This window comes from Stenella coeruleoalba, assembly GCF_951394435.1.
Source record: "Stenella coeruleoalba genome assembly, chromosome: 6".
Classification (NCBI taxonomy): Eukaryota; Metazoa; Chordata; class Mammalia; order Artiodactyla; family Delphinidae; genus Stenella; species Stenella coeruleoalba.
This window is the reverse complement of record NC_137151.1, coordinates 109288135-109297730: the sequence shown is the minus strand read 5'-3', so window position 1 is coordinate 109297730 and position 9596 is coordinate 109288135.

The window sequence follows — 9596 nt, the reverse complement described above, 5'->3', positions numbered from 1 at the left end:
CCTGGGTACATACTGGCATGAAGTTTGGGTGGTATCTTTCTTAGAAGGGCATGAGTGCATTTTGTTAGGTATGGACATTTCTGAATTTGTGTGTAACGTAGCACAGAGGGTGTGTGTGAATATTGGGCAACTAAAGGCGAGGGCTGTAGTTGTGGTCGTTCTGCGATACCCATTCCATTCCTCTTTATTTTGTAGCAGCCATGCCACTGGGAGAATTGACCTCAGTCAAGGATGAACCCTGATTCGTCTTAAGCGTGCTTTCCTGGTGACAGGGATTGGTCCTGGAATGAGGACATGGTTGATTTGGGGCTAATGAGATACAAAGAGAAGTTTGCCGAGGGCTTTGGGAAGGTGTTTCCTTCTATTAAAAGAAAGTACAGGAAAAGATTGTCTCTTCCTCCGTATGTTGCTGGGCATCGATAAGGAGTCCAGAACTGCTGCTGCCACCTCAGAACTTGAAGCTGGCACTGGAGGGGAAAGCAGAGCTCAGACAATCAAGGGAAAGTATATCAGAGCCACTGGATCAAAGTGGCTCTGGAAGACCAGACTGCCCCTGGACGCCCTGTTAGGTGAACCAATAAATCTCTATCCTGTTTAAACCAATTCAGATTGAGTTTTCTGTTCCTTGTGCCTGATACTGTTACAGCCTGCCTTCTGAGGAATCTAACCTCAGTGAATTCAGCGTCTCCTCAGCTCCCCTGGGGTCGTGTCTGAGTTCCTGAGTGTTTGTGCAAGGCTGAGGTTGGGGCGTGAGAGTAGGTATTTGGTTCTCAGTCATCATCTGTCCAACCTGGCATCCACTGAGGCATTCATCACACCATCTGGTCCTCAGTTGATGGGCCATACAGGTTGCTATTGTGCTGTTCCTGATTCTCATCCTCTCTTTCTCGCTCCACTTCTGTTCCACTCTTGGGCGCACAAAACGTCATGGGACTTTCCAAGGCTTGGTCTCCTCCTGCATTCTCTTGGATGCTAGGATCCAAGGGATGCTGCTCCCTTACCATGCTGGGTTTGGGGAAACTCTGTAAAGTGATCTAAGGGCCTATCTCCACACACACCCCACATAACACTTTTTACTTTGGATTTTGCCCAAGTATTGAGGCAGAGGCCACCTCTGCTCTCAGATACCAAACAAACCAGCCAGGGGGAGGAGGCAGGGGCAGGCTCCCCCTCCTCAGGGACTCACATCTGCTCACTCTTGCTTCCCATCTAACTCTTCTCTTCCTGCCAAACCAAGAGATCTTCATATCCTCTTGGGGCTAAAGAAGTCTCACGCTATTTCATATTTATTCTCTGAAATCTCTTGTGCTATTTGTCCCATCTGTTCTGTTGTTTCTTTCTCTCTCATTTCTTCCTTCTTTTATTTACTAACTGTGTTTCTATTCTTTTAGGACTTTTTTTTCTAGACATTGCAGCATGCATGATTAAAATATCAAAATCTAAAGTTAATCAAAATGTTTCCTCTTCCCAGATAACACAAGGATTTTCAAATACTTTAAATACTCCATTTTCACCACCCCTGGTTTGTATGTTGTGGTTGGCAGCATTTTAATTCTAACCTCACAGGACATTATAATTCTTAAGGTGTTTTTTTTTTGCAGTTACGATTCATTTAGATTCATCTACATTTTTACCACTTTCCTTGCTGTTTATTCCTTTTAGTTCTCAGATCTAACTTGTAGAATGACTTTCTTTCTGAAGCATATGCTTTAGAAAATTTCCTTTACTCAGGTGAACTCTCTGTTTTTGTTTGTCATAAAATAAAACTTTTTATCTTCCTTATAAATTTTCTCTGTGTGTAAAATTATAAGTTGGAAGTTACTTTCTTTCAGCACTCTGAAGATGCTCTACTAAGTTCTGGGTTTCCATTATCTACTGAGAAGTCAGCTATTAGACTGTCATTTCTTTGAAAGTGATCTCTTTTTCTGTTACTTTCAATTTTTTTCTCTTCGGTTTTCTGCAGTTCACTATGATGCTTCTGTGTGTGGGTTTCTTTCATTTACCCTCCTGGGAATTCACAGGCTTTTCGTATCTAGGGATTGTTACTGTTTATCAGGTCCAGAAAATATCAAATAATCTCTTCAGATGGCACTTCTACCCCATTCTCTCTCTACTCTCCTTCTGAGACTCTATTTAAATATGTTTTAGGCTTTTCTTTTTTATTTTTATTTATTTATTTTTTGCGGTACGCGGGCCTCTCACTGTTGTGGCCTCTCCCGTTGCGGAGCACAGGCTCCGGACGCGCAGGCTCAGCGGCCATGGCTCACGGGCCCAGCCGCTCCGCGGCACGTGGGATCTTCCCGGACCGGGGCACGAACCCGTGTCCCCTGCATCGGCAGGCGGACTCTCAACCACTGCGCCACCAGAGAAGCCCTGTTTTAGGCTTTCTACTTAACCTCCACACCTCTCATTCTCTTTCATACTTATTTTTGCATATTTTTAAACTTTCTGTATTACACTCTGGGTAACTTCTAACCTAACATTCAGTTTTCTCTTCAGCTGTGTTTCATCTGTTGTTAAATTCATTTATTAAGTTTTTCCTTTCACTCTGTATTTTTCATTCATTTCTAGAAGTTCTATTTGCTTTTTTAAAAAATGTGTTCTGCTGCTTTTTATAGTTTCCCATTTGCTCCATGCCTTTTCAAACTCATCTCCTATTTTATTAAACATAAGAAGCATTTGTTAAAATAAAGTGTCTGATAATTCCAGTTTCTGAAATTCTTATGGATTTATTCCTGCTACGTGTATTTTCTGCTGGCTCTTGTTCACAGTTCCTAGTTTCCTTGTGTATCTAATTATTTTCAACTATGTGCTGGATGTTGTTGGAATAATTTGTGGCTTTGGAAGAGATAAAATTTTTCCAGGGAACATTTGTTGTTTGCTTCTGCCAGGCCCTGGGGTGATTACTGACCTTACCACCTTAAACCAAGTTCAAACTTTGACACTCTCTGAACCATTCAGATGAGGAAAGCATTGACTATGTAAGAGCTAGTGTGCTCCTGGATTATGTTTACTCCAAGGATGTGGTCCTTTGAGATACCAGTTTTTTATAGACGGGATCTCCTATCCTGCTGCCAACTTGTATGGGTCCTTGGCCTGCATAACCTCATATGGCTCTTGCTAGAATCAGCAGATGCCCTAGAGCAAAGCCGCTTCTTTTCTCACTAACTTCACTGTGTGCCTATTTTCCTTTCACCTGGGCCTAGTCTTTACTGTCTTGTCTTTTCAGTGCTTTTAAGAAGATTTTCTTTATATCTTATTCACCATTTTAAATTGTTTTTAGTGGAATATGTTTTCTGAATAACCTAGCCCGCCAAAGCTCTCAAATCTTTTCTTTAAGCCAAAGGTATTACCTTCCCTCCCCGAAGACCTCACTTTTGAAACTCAAAAGCCAGAAGAGCTCTTCTTTGTATCACTTCTTCCTTGAGACCATAAACAAGGAAACTCTAACTTGAATGAGAAAAGGGCTAGAGGGTAGAAAGAAGTACCCCTCAATTTGGATTATTTCAAAATATTATATGACCACATATGTAAACTGCTTAACCTGGTGCCTAGTACGTAGTTAGGGTTCAGCAAATAGTTGCTGTTGTCATGATTATTATTTCCATATCCAAACTCACCTTCTTTAGGAGGCCTTCCTTCCCTAACTTTGTCCCATTCCAATTCTTCTTTTACTGTATTGTATCAAAGTATCTTTTTATCTCCTGTCCCCCAACACCCTGTTGATTACCCTGATTGCATTTTCAAATGTGCACTTTTTCTTGGGAAGATGCAATGAATGAACATCATGCCCAGAAGCTTCTGCAAGTGTCTTGGTCTTGTTTCTTTGTTAACTCTGGTATGGGAGCTCTTTCAGCTGTAGGAGAAAATTGAGAAGAGTTCAATTCAAACTGCATTAAACAGGGACTTCCCTGGTGGTCCAGTGGTTAAGACTCCACGCTCCCAATGCAGGGCCTCGACCCTTGGTCAGGGAACTAAGATCCCACATACCGCAACTAAGCCCGTGCGCTGCAACTACTGAGCCCTTGTGCTCTAAAGCCCGTGCGCCGCAACTAGAGAAGCCCATGCGCCACAGTGAAGATCCAGTGCAGCCTAAATAAACAAATAAATAAATAAAAATTTTAAAAAGGAACTATAAAAAAACAACATTACACAAAAAAGGATTCTATTGGTTAATGTAACAGAGAAAACCTAGTGTAAGGTCTTCAGGTACAGTTTGATCCAGGGGTTCAATGAATGTCAGGAGGACCTGGTCTTTCTCACCATACTGTGGTTCTTTTGCCCTCTGTTTTATCTTCATTCTCAAGCAGCTCCACTCTGCATGGTAGCAGAATCTCCACACTTACATCCTCACAGCTCCAAATCCAGTGGAAAAGAGTTCCCATTATCGGCAGCCAAAGTCCCAGAGTTCACCCCTATTGGGCTAATTCGGTCAATACCTTCCTCATTGTGACCAGGGGAATTTGATGTGCTCATTGGCTAAGTCTGAGTCAGATGTATACTTCCTGGAATCCATGGTTAAGCTCCTCTGAAAATCAGGTGCTCTGAGACTGGAGGAAATGTGGTTCCCTGAAAGAAAACTTGGGGGGGTTGCCAAAAGAGGGGTGAAATGGATCCTGGGTAGACAAAAGCGTCATCTGTCCACTTCAATCTCCAACAGATGACAGAAAAAGGCTCAGTAATGGGGCCTGTGGGGCAGACCAAACAAGGTGATGGTTCTGTCCAGGTCCTTAGGACACTGGCATAGATGCTGCTAGGTTTTAGCCACACAGACAGGACAGGAGCTGGAGACTGGGTGACTGGCATGAAGGCTGCCCTCACAGCCTGCCAACCACTCTGGCACAGGGGACCCAATTTGCGATTTATCAGTAATGTTCTCATCCAGGCTACTCTCTTGGCTTCCTCAAGCTGCTTAACTCCTACTGATATAAAAATAACACTTAAACAGGATCCCAGCCCCATGTCCTAGACGAATCAGCCAGAGATGGCAGCTAAATTCACCCTAGGGTCAGAGGGCAGTGTCCTTATTATACCGTTTTGAGAGCAAGCTGAGATGTAGGGTTTCAAGAAATATTATACCATGACCAGAGACAAAACTCTAACACCCGAAGAGTATTTATTTCCCGATAAAAGCCTGTACCTTCTGCTGATTCACCCTGCTGAAGAGGATGGGTGGGGCTGGGCTGGCCACAGGAGCAGGTGTAGGAGCTCCTTTTTTACAACTGGAAAATCACGACGATTTTAGTGTTGTGCAGCATGGTGTCTGCCCCAGCTGAGCCCTCCTCCATCCCAAGCTTGATGCCACCGTGAGATGACTACTGGAGACTCCGAGCTCCCACCCCACCCTCCAGCCTGCCTGCTTTCAGAACCTTGTAGCTGGAGGGCTAGGGAGACTGGGACCAGGTGGCGAGGTAATAATTATAGTCAACACTTACTGAGCATATATTACGTGCCAGGCCTGTGCTTCACTGACATTAAGCTTAGTGGCTGAGAGTTTCTGGTCAAACCCAGAAACACTGGGTTTGACCCTGGACTTCCTCTCACTAGCTTTGAGATTTTGATCAAGTTACTTTCTCCCTTTGTGCCTTGATCTTCTGACCTGTAGCATCATCATAATAAAAGAACTTACCACATAGGGCTGTGAGGGATTACATCGGATCCTGCACACAGTGTGCTTTGCAGTGTCTAGTAGCTGCTCAGCACTGCATCAATGTGAAGCAGCGTGATATACACTTGCAATTTCTAATGCTACCCCAATCCCAGGATGAAAATGCATTGGTAAGATGGCATCAGCAGATGCATTAGTCGATGGGTCAGTGGCTTAAATAAGATAGAAGTTTATTTCTCTTTATCACATAACAGTCCAGAGATGGGGAATGGAGGAGATTCTATTATTTTCAACCTGCCTCTTCCACCATTGGGTTCAAATGGCTGACCCAGCTCCCACCACCATATCATAATTCCAGTCAGGAGGAGGAGGAAAATCTGCCCTTTCCTCCTAAGGGCACCCTAAAAGTTTGCATATAACATTGCTGGGCAGATCCCATTGGCCACGCTTAGTCATGTGGCCATGCTATCTGCAGAGGAAACTGGGGAATATAATCCTGCACTTCATTAAAATTGTGAGGAATTACTAGCAGAGGAAGAAGAAGGGGAGAATAGATGTTGCTTGGCCAGAGCCCACCGCTTCGCCACCCCTCACAAAGAACGCATTTAGCACCCTTCAAAGAGAGGCAAGGCAGAGTTCCATCTGGACACAGCTCCAGCTGAGAGCCCAGGATCTCTGAGGGCCTGGGTGTGGATGGGTCCTCAGAGTCTAGAGCCCTGTGAACCAAAAGGCAGGTAATCTGGCCCTCTCCCTCCCTGAGATAACAGTGCAGGAGGAACAGGATAAACTTCAGAACAGGAAAGAAAGGCAAACACATGGCAGTTACCTGATCTTTAACAGTCACTGAATCTAGTCGGACAGGAATTGCAATGCTGCTTCCCCGCAGTGGAGTAAGTTCTGTGGCAGCTCATCCCCAGCTCTGGGAAACTGTCTACTTTCCTTCGTGGCCTCCGGCATTGCCTCCTGGGAAGTTATTTCTCACCCGACATCCCCTGTGGCTGCACTTGAGACCACGCTGTCCTTGCAGATGTTACAACTTTCACAGTCCTCCTTCTGCTGGTGCAGATTTGGGGGGCTAGGGACAACTGGGGGGTCAAACCAGTCTTTGCTGACCAGGTCTGTAGTTTCTTTGCCAATGTAACACCCTCAAAATCTCCCAAGGCTTCTGATTTATTTTCATATTTGTGTAACCACAGCCAACTGTCTCACCATCTTTATGCTTGAATACTCTGGACTTGGTGTTCTTCCTGTTTTCTCTCAAACTGCTGGTGGCTACCTTGAGGTCGTCCGAAAAAATATGTTTGGCTGTGAAGAGAACTTCTCTCTTCTGCCCACTGGGCTGGCTTCCACTGTCCACAGAACAGTGTGTGCTTGAGAAACGTTTGAGACCACAGGTACAGCCCTTGCTAAGGTTGCCTCTTTCAAACCACCGTTTACAACTCACTGCCTGAGTGCATTTCTCTTGTGGGACTTTACTAGTAGCGGCAAGCAGAAGCCAATACACGCTCGTTTCCGTGAGTTACAGGCTCTGTTAGCATATGATGACATTTCAAGGCATCATAGATGACAGATATGCCATACGTTTTGCCACATCATAGCAATGGTCACCAGATTACTTTTCTTTGCTACCTGCAGTCCAATTTCCAAACCAATGCCACTTGTTTTAGGCTTTTAAAGCAGTGCCACTTCCAGATGCCCACTTGTGCATTAGTTAGGATACATGTTTGATTGCTGTAACAGAGACTCAATTTAAGAATGACTTAAACAAGGAAGTTTATTTCTCTCATGGAACAGTCTATAGACAATCTAAACCTGGTAGGGTGACTCTGAAAACTTTAACAAGCATTCTCCATCTTGGCTATGACATATCTCCTCTAGCTCCTGCCATCACATTAGCATTCCAGCCATCAGAAGGGGAAAAGGAAGAGGGGAACTCATGCCTCTTTCTTTTAAGGCATGACCTGGAAGTTGCTTACATCGCTACCACTCACATTGGCCAAATTAAGTCACAAGGCTATATTTAACTGCAAGGGTTGGGAACTTAGGCAGCTATTCCAGCTAAAATTCAAGTGATTCTATTACTAAAGGAAGAAGAGAGAAATAGATATTGGGAGGCAACTGGTGGTCTCTGACACAGACTGTTTTTATCCTCATTTTAGATTCGTGGAAACAGGCGCAGAAAAAACAAGCAATGCTCTCCAAGGTCAAATGGCAGAGCATGAATTTTAATCAGGTTCATCTGACCCCAAAACAGATTTTCCATCACATCCAGCCAACATAGTCTGGTCATCAAGGTGCCCACTGTTCACGAAGAGATAGAGGCATTTACATGTGAATGTAAATGTGAGTGTCAGTCCAGTGTACAGTGAGATATGCACACAGAACGTGGCTATAAGGAGATCCGTGCAATGAGGGCGATGCAATCATTTAAAGAGGACCCCCTCTTATTGGTCCTGTAGGTGGAACATATCTGAGGTGGAGGGGAGAATGGGGTATTGCAAGAGGAGGCAGTGATGTGAGCTGGACCTGTTCTGTATCTGGCTTGGCTGTGAAGGTGGTCCAGAGCACAAGGGGGTGGGGCTTTTCGGGTCTGAGGCACCGCATATCTCCAGGGATGGTCCATGCGATCTTTCCCCCATTTGAAGTGTCCCATTGGCTGTGCCTTTGATATTCCATCATCTGGGACCAGACAGTAACAGGCCACAGGGACCCTGCAGAAGGAGAGCTGCACCTGCCCCCAGTACTACCCAAGACACATGGAAGGCAAGCCCCTTCCCTGCTCTGCTCTCCTCGTCCGTCCCCATAAGCAGTACAGGGGCTTTGAGGGATGATGGGAAATACGTTCACTGAATCAGCGAGAAATCCAATAACCCATTACTGTCTGTCCACTCCACGGCGAGACTGGGATGGAAGAGGCTGGAAGGAGGAGAGGAAGGGAGGGGCAGAGAGGGGAGCTGGAGCAGCTGGGTCAGCATTCCCGACTTGGATATTGACTCAGGCCCCAGGAATGCCAAGGAAGGGGGGTGGGCAGCCACCAGAGCCGGCTGGGATCCTGTTGGCATCAGGAGATGTAGGGGCGGCACACACAGCGGGATGGGGGGACTGGGGCTTCTGCACACCTGGATGTACCTCCACAGGTAGAAATAGCTGCCTCTGAAGGGATTCTTGCATTGAGGACACTGGACCTGATGATCCCTAGGGTCTCCTCCTGTATTAAATTCCTCTGAACTTTAGGACTGGGAGCTTCCCAAAAGGCAGAGCCTAGCTTCTGTGGGTACTTAATTGTTTGAAGAATAAGTGGTTGGATAAAAAAGAAAAGAAAAGAAAAGAAATAGGTGCCTCTCACACTGTAGACAAGCGCAAGCCCACCTCACTCCTTCAAGTCGATTCTCACAACTCCCCACCTGCCCTAACCATCCAGTTCCAACTCCTCCACCAAAGAGAGGGACGGGCCCCTGGGACTCAAATGGAGACATCTGGACACACATTGGCCACTCTCCCGGGACCACCCACAAACCTCTTATCCCCAGCCTCCCAGCTGCAACTTGCCCTTTCTAACTTTAGCACCACCCACGACCGAAGCTGTAAAAGGAAGAGAGTTCAGCTCACGCGCCTCTGTTTTCCCTCCTTTGGCGCCTGACAAAGATGACAGAGGCCCTCAGAGAAGAAACCCAGGACTCTGACAGTCCACCTCGTCCCACCCCAGTGCCCTCACAGCGGGGTCCTTCTTCCCTGTCCTCGGAAACCCAGGAGGCAGCCCATGAGCAGGCATCGAGATTCCACACGCGCCCCACCCCTCCCCGCCGGCCCGCAGATTGCCGAGCTGGAGCAGCTGAGCGGCTGGACCCCTTCCTTCCCACTGCCCGACACCCAATCAGAGAGAACCCGATACGGGAGGGCAGGGTGCCAGGGGCCGGGCCCAGAATAGTGCTGCCCAGATACAGTGTTGCGCACTCGCTCCTGCAGCCCGCCGGAGCCGGAGCACGCG